The following is a 10,035-nucleotide window of genomic DNA, read 5'->3' as shown; positions in this document are numbered from 1 at the left end:
AAGCGAATTTTATTCGAAATTGTATTAAAAAAAAACAAAAATCTAAAAATAAACTGCGAAATTGCTTGGTATATTCGTGGTTCCTAGTTTTCCGATGCTCAATGTTTAACTAACTATATCTGTACGTTTTTATTCGTCATTTAACAGCGAATATTCCCCGGCAATTCTTAGGACAGTGTTCGAAGGCAAATTTTCTTTGTTTGAGCTCTGAATAATATTTCACGACACTATATATTCCAACTTTTAAGTAATAAACACTGTCACGGAAATTAGGTAGGGAATACTGACCTGAGAATAACCGCCTTAGAAGGGGAAGACTAGCTATTGAACTCGAGATGTGAAGTGCTAAGGTTCAATTTACACTATCGCGGAATGGCATTACAGCGAACTTTTATAATGAAATGGTACATAGCATAATTAACTTTATGCATTTGTGACGCAACATGGGTGTCAACCAACCAACCACTCCTTGATGAAGGTCGACAGATGTTGAGTTGGTACTCTCACCACAAATGAATTAATATTTACATTCTTAGCTCGGAGGCTTAGAATAATAACGCATAGAATGATAGTTTAATATCAAACGAACTGTCACAAGTGAGGCAAAAATCAAATTCATGTAGGCTAGTTTTAGTAGCAGGTTAATTTTCGGTTTTAGTGAATATTTATATAAAAATACAAGTTGAGACGCGTTACTTCCTTGTGGAATGTGATTTTAGTATCTAATTTATGTTTGTCTGACGTATTTTTACATTTATTTACCGCGCATTTCGTCATTTTTAGCTAAAATTCTTGATCTGTACGCGGCGCAAGTTGACCTTGAGCACTGAAGGCCCGCCCGCTCGTGTAGGCCCATTGGGCGCGCTTAAATTTGCCTCACTTAGCGTGTGCGGACTAGGTTTCTATGCATTATTATTCTAAGCTCGGAGGTATCTAGTTCGTACGTTATACAATTAACAAGTTGATTATGGTTGCGGTTATGTAAATTGAACCTAAGGAGTCTTCATACTTATCGACGGGGAATCGCATTAATCCAGTCGGATAAAAGGTTGCGTCAATGTAATAAGAGCGAAAATCACGTTGTGCGTTCCGCGTCGGTGTTCCGAGCGAAAGCGAAACGCATTGCGTCCTTTTCGCTCTAATTGCATGGACATAAAGGTTTTATTGACGGGCTCAAAGCGATTTCGTGTGAATAAATGTGGTGAGTCCCAAAAGCGAAAATGCCTAGTAATTACTACAGTTAGTCAGGAGAAGGACTATACGTATGTCGTAATGTTTAAATTGTTCTTGAAGATTTATAGGTGAGATTTCCTTATTATATTTTGCTTGATATTTGTTGTATTTTTTGTGATACATAACACTGATAATCCTTACAATAATCCACATTAAAAAACACTGAGTAACACTACTGTATTTTTTTTAAACAATAACAATATGCTTTTGTACAAAGTTTTTACGATTGTTGATTCTATTTTTCATTTTTAAGGCTCAATTTACATTACTGTGGAAGGGAATGGAAGGAATTTTTTGTAATCATAGGATAATGAACTTTTTATCAATTGTGTAAAGTACAAACTAAACAGGTCGCGCGACTTCCGTAGAATTCCTGCAGCAGTATCGTATCTTTTTATTTGTGCGTTACACGATCAACATAAAATTAATTATGCTATGTACAATTTCATCACAAAAATTCACTTTCGTAGTTACTACGAGTAGTCCTTGTGAAACAGTCCGTCCAGGGAAATACTGCCACCTTATCTATTTCTACCGCTAAGCAGTAATGCGAGCATTACTGCGTTCCGGTTTTATTATTTTTTTAATTATGCCAAGAGACGGGACGAACGAGTCGTGCGCCTGGTGGTAAGCAACACCCCTGTCCTTAACTCAGAGCCTTAACTCTCAAAGATCTTAGCTTGGTGAAATTACAAACACATCATGGAACTTGTCAACTTATGTCTCAGGGTGATAGGCGCAGTGGCAATGCCCCTCAGATCTTTGTGATTTATAGCTCTGAGTTGCACTGCGACTGGATAGGTATGTTGCTTACCAAACGGCGTACGACTTGTTAGTTCCATCGCTTGATATTAAAAAAAAACCCGTTCCGCGGTAGTGTAAATAGAGCTTAAAAGTGTGTAGTATCATGAAAAGTGCATGGAAGTAAGAAAAAACCCGTTATGTTTTTATATAGGATTATTTACAAAATACTAACAACCTCTCAGGACTATATTCCTAACATCATAAACAATAACTTTTGTTCCATAACTGTTTATAAAACATAACAAATGTACAAAATGAATTAAGTTTTTCTTCTACTATCTGACAGTTTTTAGATATGTATTTGGTAATAAGATAGTAAGTTCAAACGTGCAAGCGTCCTTTGTTATTATTACACACTTAGAATAATAACGCATAGAAACCTAGTCCGCACACGCTAAGTGAGGCAAATTGAAGCGCGCCAAAAGGACCTACACGAGCGGGCAGGCCTTCAGTGCTCAAGGTCAACTTGCACCGCGAACAGATCAAGAATTTTAGCTAAAAATGATGAAATGTGCGGTAAATGAGTGTAAAAATACGTCAGACAAACATAAAATAGATACTGACATCACATTCCACAAGGAAGTAACGCGTTTCAACTTGTATTTTTATATAAATATTCACTAAAACCGAAAATTAACCTACTACTAAAGCTAGCCTACATGAATTTGATTTTTGCCTCACTTATGACAGTTCGTTTGATATGAAACTATCATTCTATGCGTTATTATTCTAAGATTACACATATTTATCACCGTTTATACGAACGATCTTTTTATAGTAGTTTATGCGACTGTTACATTGTGAAAGGCTTTAAAATACGAGTGTGGGTTTCACATCACACGAGTGTTTTAATGCCTAATTATTTGTAGTTACATACACTGCTTTATCTATATACATATTATAAGCTCTCTATGATGTGTTCAGGAACCGCATGTTGCGACTGGCGAAATGGCGGCAAATAAAAACTTTTCTCACGCATGTCACACAACCGTACTTTTTTATTTAATTCATAGACAAACTAGAGTCGGCCCCAACTATCAAATCGTTCGTTATAAAGAAACATGTGAAATTTGTCAAAATTGTTTGCTATTGACATTTCATTTCGAATAAAACATGTGTGTGTGTGGACTGAGGGCCCACATGATTTTTGCCAGTTGAAATAATAACTGGAATGTTTAGTACAAGTTGTAAAGCATTTTGTAAAACACATCCTGGAATTTGTAAAGCATGTATTAAAAAGCTATACCACCTAAGGTGCAGTCTCTCAGTTCTCACACCAAAGCTTCCAGTTCAGGGCAGTATTTAGTTATATTTTGTTAACAGAAATTTAGTAAAAACCTCTTTAAACATTTACAAAATGAACAAAACGTAATTTGGTAATGGTTATATATTATTACACTGTTCGTTATATGGTGAGGGCTCACATTTAAAACACGTATAAATGAGTAAAATATTTATATTATTTATCCGCAACCTTAGTAAAAATTCCAAGAAAGATTATAAAAGCAAAAGAAAATCACAAATACGAGCCAATTTCGTAAATTTCATGTCCCTCAGTTCACACACTATAGAAATGTGAATTAATTAAAATATCCTAAAATATAAGCAATATAGAAATATTCCTCCTATTGAGGTTTAGTCAAAGAGCTTCACTATATACATTTTTTTTTTAAATGGTTTGGTCGCTTATTAGACAAGATAATTTGCTTACAACTTGTACTAAACGTTCCAGTTATTACAACTTGCAAAAATCATGTGGGCCCTCAGTCCACACACACAAATAAAACTTGATCTCGACTGATATTAGAATTGAGGTCGAATCAAATTGTTTTGTTTTTCAGAGATGTTCGAAATTTTAATGTAATAATAAAATAGAATTTGATGTTTTTACGAAGCAATAATAACATTTTCACAGATAATAAATTTGTTTAAAAAAAAACAATTTATCTTTATGCTGGTCGTAACTTGCGGTTTTTGAACACATCATAGAGGGTTTATGATATGTGTGTAGATAAAATATTTATATTTTTGTATGATAGTAAACTTTGACGAATATTAAAAGTAATGGAACAAGAGTTATTGTCTAAAACGTTTGTAATATAGTCCTGAGATTGTTAGTGTTGTACAAATAATATTGTGCATTGTGCATTTGATTGTTTTGCTTGATATTAATAAATGTCAATGCATTGATACCGTGTGTACATTGGTTGCTTATTGCTATATTTGCAATCGTTTTGAAACAGGATATTGAACCTCCCGTCTAATGCGTGCTTAAAAGCATGGCGTGAATACTATGGAACATGTTCCTAATATCTGTAGGTGAAAGGTAAAGTACCTTAAGTAAGTGCTAGACTGTAATTTTTACTACAGAGCGTTTTAAAGAATGATGCTCTTAATTACGCATTTAAAATCAATTTTAATTTCAAATAAAATATGTTAAATGAAGAAACAAACGATGATAGGACGTAATACCTTTTACCATTGCGTTATTTTTAGCATTCTAAAGCAATGTTTGTGAAATTCCAAAATATGGTGTTAAGGTTCTTTACCTCTCACCTACAGGAATGTCCCTTAGTTTGACAATTGAAGTTATTGAAAGGACTCTCTTAATAAAACTTTTCCCGCTTTTATATTCCAGGTGTACACGTGTCCGAAATGCACCCGCTTCTCAAGCGACCAGTACAAAGTAATGGAGGACCACTTCGACTTCTGCCTCGATGATTTTTAGAATATAACGATATTAAAAGAATAAATTTGTTAACATGCAACCGTTGTAATATTGTAGAATGTCGATTGAAGATATCGAAAAGTCTTTATTTCAATGTTTTAATGTTGACGCCAGTATGTACGAGAAAAAATGAATACGAAAAAATAGAATTCGAAATTTCAAATTACATGCCAAACGTATCTGACACAATTGCAGAGGGGTACGTAGTCGCATATTATATTCTGCCATAGCCAGTAATGATTACGCAACAAAAATTAACAAACTCGCACACACCTGAATAAAAACTAGCCTAGAACTAAGGCTAAGATTTATAAAACGAACTTTGCCTAAGTTTAAGCAAGAAATTAAATTAAACTTTGTGTTTCCTTCGTAATTTCTTGCTTAATTTAGGCAAAGTTAAAACAAAAAACAAAGATCTGTAAAGAACGCACAGAATAATTCGTAAGGTCTACTGACTCGATATCTAGCTCAGTTGGTAAAGCATTTGCCCTAGATTAGCAAAAGAGACACACGTTTGAGTTCTGTCAGACCGAACGAATTTTACTTTATGTTCGATGTTTTTGTTAATAATTATTACAAACTTGTGGAGTAATTTCACAAAAATTTAAAAGTTTAAGCAAGGAAACACAAAGTTTATTGTAATTTCTTGCTTAAACTTAGACAAAGATCGTTTGGTAAATACGAATAAATTGTTAAGCACGCCATTTTTGTTTAATCGATGCCGTTTGTTTTATAAATTTTTGTCCAAGAACTCTATAAAAATCACACTATTAGAACAACACAAAAGATAATTCACGTTTCAACCAATTGGTTGGAACCAATTAGGAAAAGCTTGAAGTCATGCATTGTTGACGACAGACTATACGATTCGTTTTTATTCTATGTTTTGAATTCTATTTTTTTAACCATAAAACAAACTACTGGTAAATCCTTCCTAAATAAGGCACGTAAAAGAAGCCCCGATTATGTTGGCCAACAAAAATGAACTTATTTTATTATAGTCGATAACGTATAATATCTACATTCCACAAATAAACAATGTATCTTTATCAGTATTTATTAAACAAGACTAAGTAAATAATGAAGTTTGTTTCTGTTATACAGGTTGATACAAAAAAAACTTTAAGTTGATACATAACAAAACTTAAATAAAAAAAATAAATAAGTGGTGACGTCTAAAAGTTTTCCCAAATCGATCCAATTTTGTACCGCGTAAATTTTATTCCAAAATTTTTACGTGTTTGTAATAAGATTAGATTGCAAATTCTCCTTTATACCTTACACAAATTTAAAACCCTCAATATACTGACACGTTTTATGAAAAACAAGAAGACATCGTTAATTTAAATATAGGTGCTATTGTATTCAGACGTGTTTTTAACAAATTAAATCATCATAATTATGTACACTCAATAACAATTTAAAAAATCAACGTTTTACGTACAGAGTTTGCAATACTGTAATAATAAGAGTGTGTGCGTTATTATTATTATTATTATAACTAGAAGGCGGTAGCTACTTTATAGTCTTCGTGCTTTGTGAACGCTCTCATTACCTTAGACTTCAACTCTGATTATTTCCATCCATCCATATGCTAAAATGATTGGGACAATTTTAACAAAAAAATTAAATTATTTCGACAACTATTAACAACTTTAATTCATGAGAAAAATTAGAGGTGTAATTTTTTTTCAGCCTGTATGATAGATATTAAAAAGCGCCACACAATGTTGATGGCAGAAATTGCTTAAAAATTCCGTTTTACTACACTTACTCGCTAAAAGTAGCATTTAAAAAATTACTACAAAATCGACTAATTTGATCAATACAACTAAGTAATTTGCGGTCTATCTCGTTATTGTACATCTGATTTGTTAACCACCATGTTAGATCCTGCAAACTACAATTTATACCTTACGTAATTTTATTCCACTAAAGCAATTACAATAAAATATTTGTATACGATACATATAATTTTATAAAGAAATTAGACTGTAGACGTATTTTAATATTGAAAATTTTATGTAGTATGTAAATTATTTTTGTTGTGTGTTTATTGTAAGCAATTTTTGATGTTAATTGAAAGGTATAAGAGTTTGTATTGCTGTATTGCACAAATAGTTTTAGTTGAAAATATGAAGCTGCTTTTGTATGCAAAATGAAAATTTTATTTTGAACGCAATGTAAATTGAAAAAAAGGCTTAAGGTTCAATGTTAAACAGCAAAAAGAAATAATTTTGAATACAATAGCACGTTTTCATACAGTGATAGAAAAGTATAAATAAACATAAAAAAACACCGTATTAGTGATATTTCCGTGCCATTTAAGGTCGTTTGCAGACGTTCGAGGAAAATAAGGCGACTCGTTAATTGTACAGCAAGTTGTTTTAACCTAAGGATAGTCGAGCTTCAGCTTTGGGCCTAATTAAATTAAAAAAATATATTTGTCAATGAAATTATGTCACAGTTTAAGTAATATTCTCGAAATTGTCACTGGCTCACGCCTAGTGGCCGCTATTAAGGAAATGAAATAGAATAGAAAGTAATGTTTTGGCGCTATATTAGGTTGTTTACTTATTCTCCTAGTGGCGATACTATAGATTAGTAGAATAAGATTGAAATTTAAAAATATGGTAATAAATGAGAAGGTTCCAAGTATAATTCTCGGTAAGACCCATTTAGGAATCGATTTTAAATTGTTTCTGGATAGTTCCTCCAGATTTAATTTCGATGCTCTGGTGTTCACAGGGAATTCCCAAGTTTGAGACCGGGAATTTCGTGTGATTGTCTTGTATTTACATCGGGTTTTTCATTAGGGACATAACAATTTTCTATCTAAAACAAAACGCAAAATACTTGAGATATCGAGAAATTTATTCCAGGTACACTACACGTGTTACATTTAAGGAATTCGATCTCGTTCAAATGACCACCTCGACCACATTTGCAGGGTTCAATTCTTTGGAGCCAATTTTCCATAACTCACATTTAACACATTTCGACCCAAATGTTGACAATTTCTTGTTTAATATTGTTACTCATTTGACGTTGTTGGCATAATTCAATGACTTAACGTAACCGCATAAAAAGCAATCCAGTGGCGTTAGATCGTAAGAGCGAGGTGGCCATTCGACCGGACCATTTCGCGAGATTACACGATTATCTAACTTCCTCTTCAATAGATTGATTGTTTGACCAGCTTTGTGACCGCTGCAAACATACTCGCGGTGGTCATTTGAACGAGATCGAATTCCATTCACAAACAAACATGTTTTCTTTATCTGGAAGAAATTTCAACTCGATATCTCAAATATTCCGTGTTTTATTGAAAGAAAGAAAGAAAGAAAGAAAAATAACTTATTTGGTAACCATAATACAAATAGAACGTAAAAACAAAAATTAAAATAACCTTATTATAACATTTACTTACAATAAAACACTATTATATTTAAAATGGCACCAAAAAGGTCTCCACTCAGCTTATTTGTAACGAGACGTAGGGAAACATCTCGTTACGCTGATTTTCAGCGAAGCCAACAATTTACAGTTACACAAAAATAAAGTGGCTTCGACCATGTAAAAAGAAAAATAAAGAAGTATTTAATTTAAATATGAAAATTCAATTTAAAAAAGGAGAAACTGCGAGTACGTGTAGAGTCTGTGTGAGCGTGTATTGTGTGATCACTGTGTTACCATGTATGTGTAGTTGTGATATTAGTGTCAGTAGTGGAATGTCACAATCGCACCGCACGACTGCCAGTGCTGTTGGACACCTGGCTAGATAATAATTGTAATACAAAATTGTTATGTCCTTATTGGAAAACCCTGTATTAACGCTGTTTTTCAAGAATAGTGTCCCAATCTAAAATAGTTCATTTTTGACTTATTGCTAAGATTTGTTCAGAAAATATGGTTACCTATCAGTAGTTCGAAATGACATTTTCCAGAAATATCGTTTGCTCGAATTTTCATTACCTCGAAAGTAATTTTGAGAGGAAATTTTTTTTCTTTTAAACCTAACCTAACCGAATCTAATCGTGACTTTGCGATAAACATCGTTATTTTGGAAAAAGAAATTCGAGCTTATGATAGGTTACCAGAAGATATAAACTGTGAATGAGACACCGAGATATTCATTGGTTAAAATATGTCAATTTTGCGCGGCAAACATGTCTCAAGTTTTTTAAATCATCTTCCTGATGAATTAGATACTTTTCAGACAGGCCACTATTCTAAAAAAGCCATCGAACTAAATAGCGTGTTTGTGATTTAAAAAGACTGTTTTGGTTATGTTAATGTCTGTTTTAATGTTAGTTGCCTATTTCATTATGTAACATTATATTAACATTAGCGAGTAGTAGTAGACGAGAATGTGGGGCAGCAAACCAGCGCAGCACATCGAAAGTGAGTTTAGTGGTAGTCTTTAGCGACTACGTAAATAATTTGAATGGCATTTTTACAGCGCCATCTAGAAGTCACAAGATGAACTAAAATTTGCCATACAGTTTTTTTTTATGGCATCGCTAACCTGTGTCTTTAGCATAAGCTTCCTGTGCCAGTTTTCACTAGCTAAAGCGTAAAAGACTTCACTGATTTTTGTAACAAGCATAATTAACATTTTGACAATTTGTGTAACGTACAAACTAAACACGAGATAAAAGAATTCGCGTGTCAGTTTCGGAAATTCCCGCAACTAACGTATCGTATCTAAGGTTGCGTTCAGATTGTGCATTCGCCAGATCTGTACGCACCCTAACTTGTGCATTAAACAATTGATATAAAGATCATTATGCTATGAACAATTTAGTTACAAAAATTCGGTTAAATTTCCACACCAAACCATACACTTTGGTTCGAATGTCGCCTGCAGGGCAACGGAACAAAATCCGCCAATGTGTAGCTTGACGTGTTGCCGTTTGGACACGGAGACTCAGAGGTCACATATAATATTTTATGCAGTAACTAGCGACATTTGTCACCCTGGACACTGAAACACGTAGTGAAGGTCACAGAGTGGGGTCTTGATCGTGTAACGCTTGTGACGATGCCTTACCTCTCATCGTCATCCCACTTTTTACTTCTGGTTCCTCGCCATTTATTTTTAAAATTATGGAACGTTATCGAATTCTATTTTTTTTTTCCTTGTCATACAAATGTTCTAGACGTCGTCATTCCCATCAAAATTCTTGACGCGAGAGGACGTGCTCTCTTGTAAATTGAAATTGTTTAAATGTCTGAAAATTTTTGATGAAAACGTGATGAAAATTATG

Source organism: Hyposmocoma kahamanoa, unplaced genomic scaffold, assembly GCF_003589595.1.
Source record: "Hyposmocoma kahamanoa isolate Upper Pololo Valley unplaced genomic scaffold, ASM358959v1 64, whole genome shotgun sequence".
Taxonomy (NCBI): Eukaryota; Metazoa; Arthropoda; class Insecta; order Lepidoptera; family Cosmopterigidae; genus Hyposmocoma; species Hyposmocoma kahamanoa.
The sequence above is the reverse complement of the archived record's forward strand: the minus strand, read 5'-3'. Positions refer to the sequence as shown.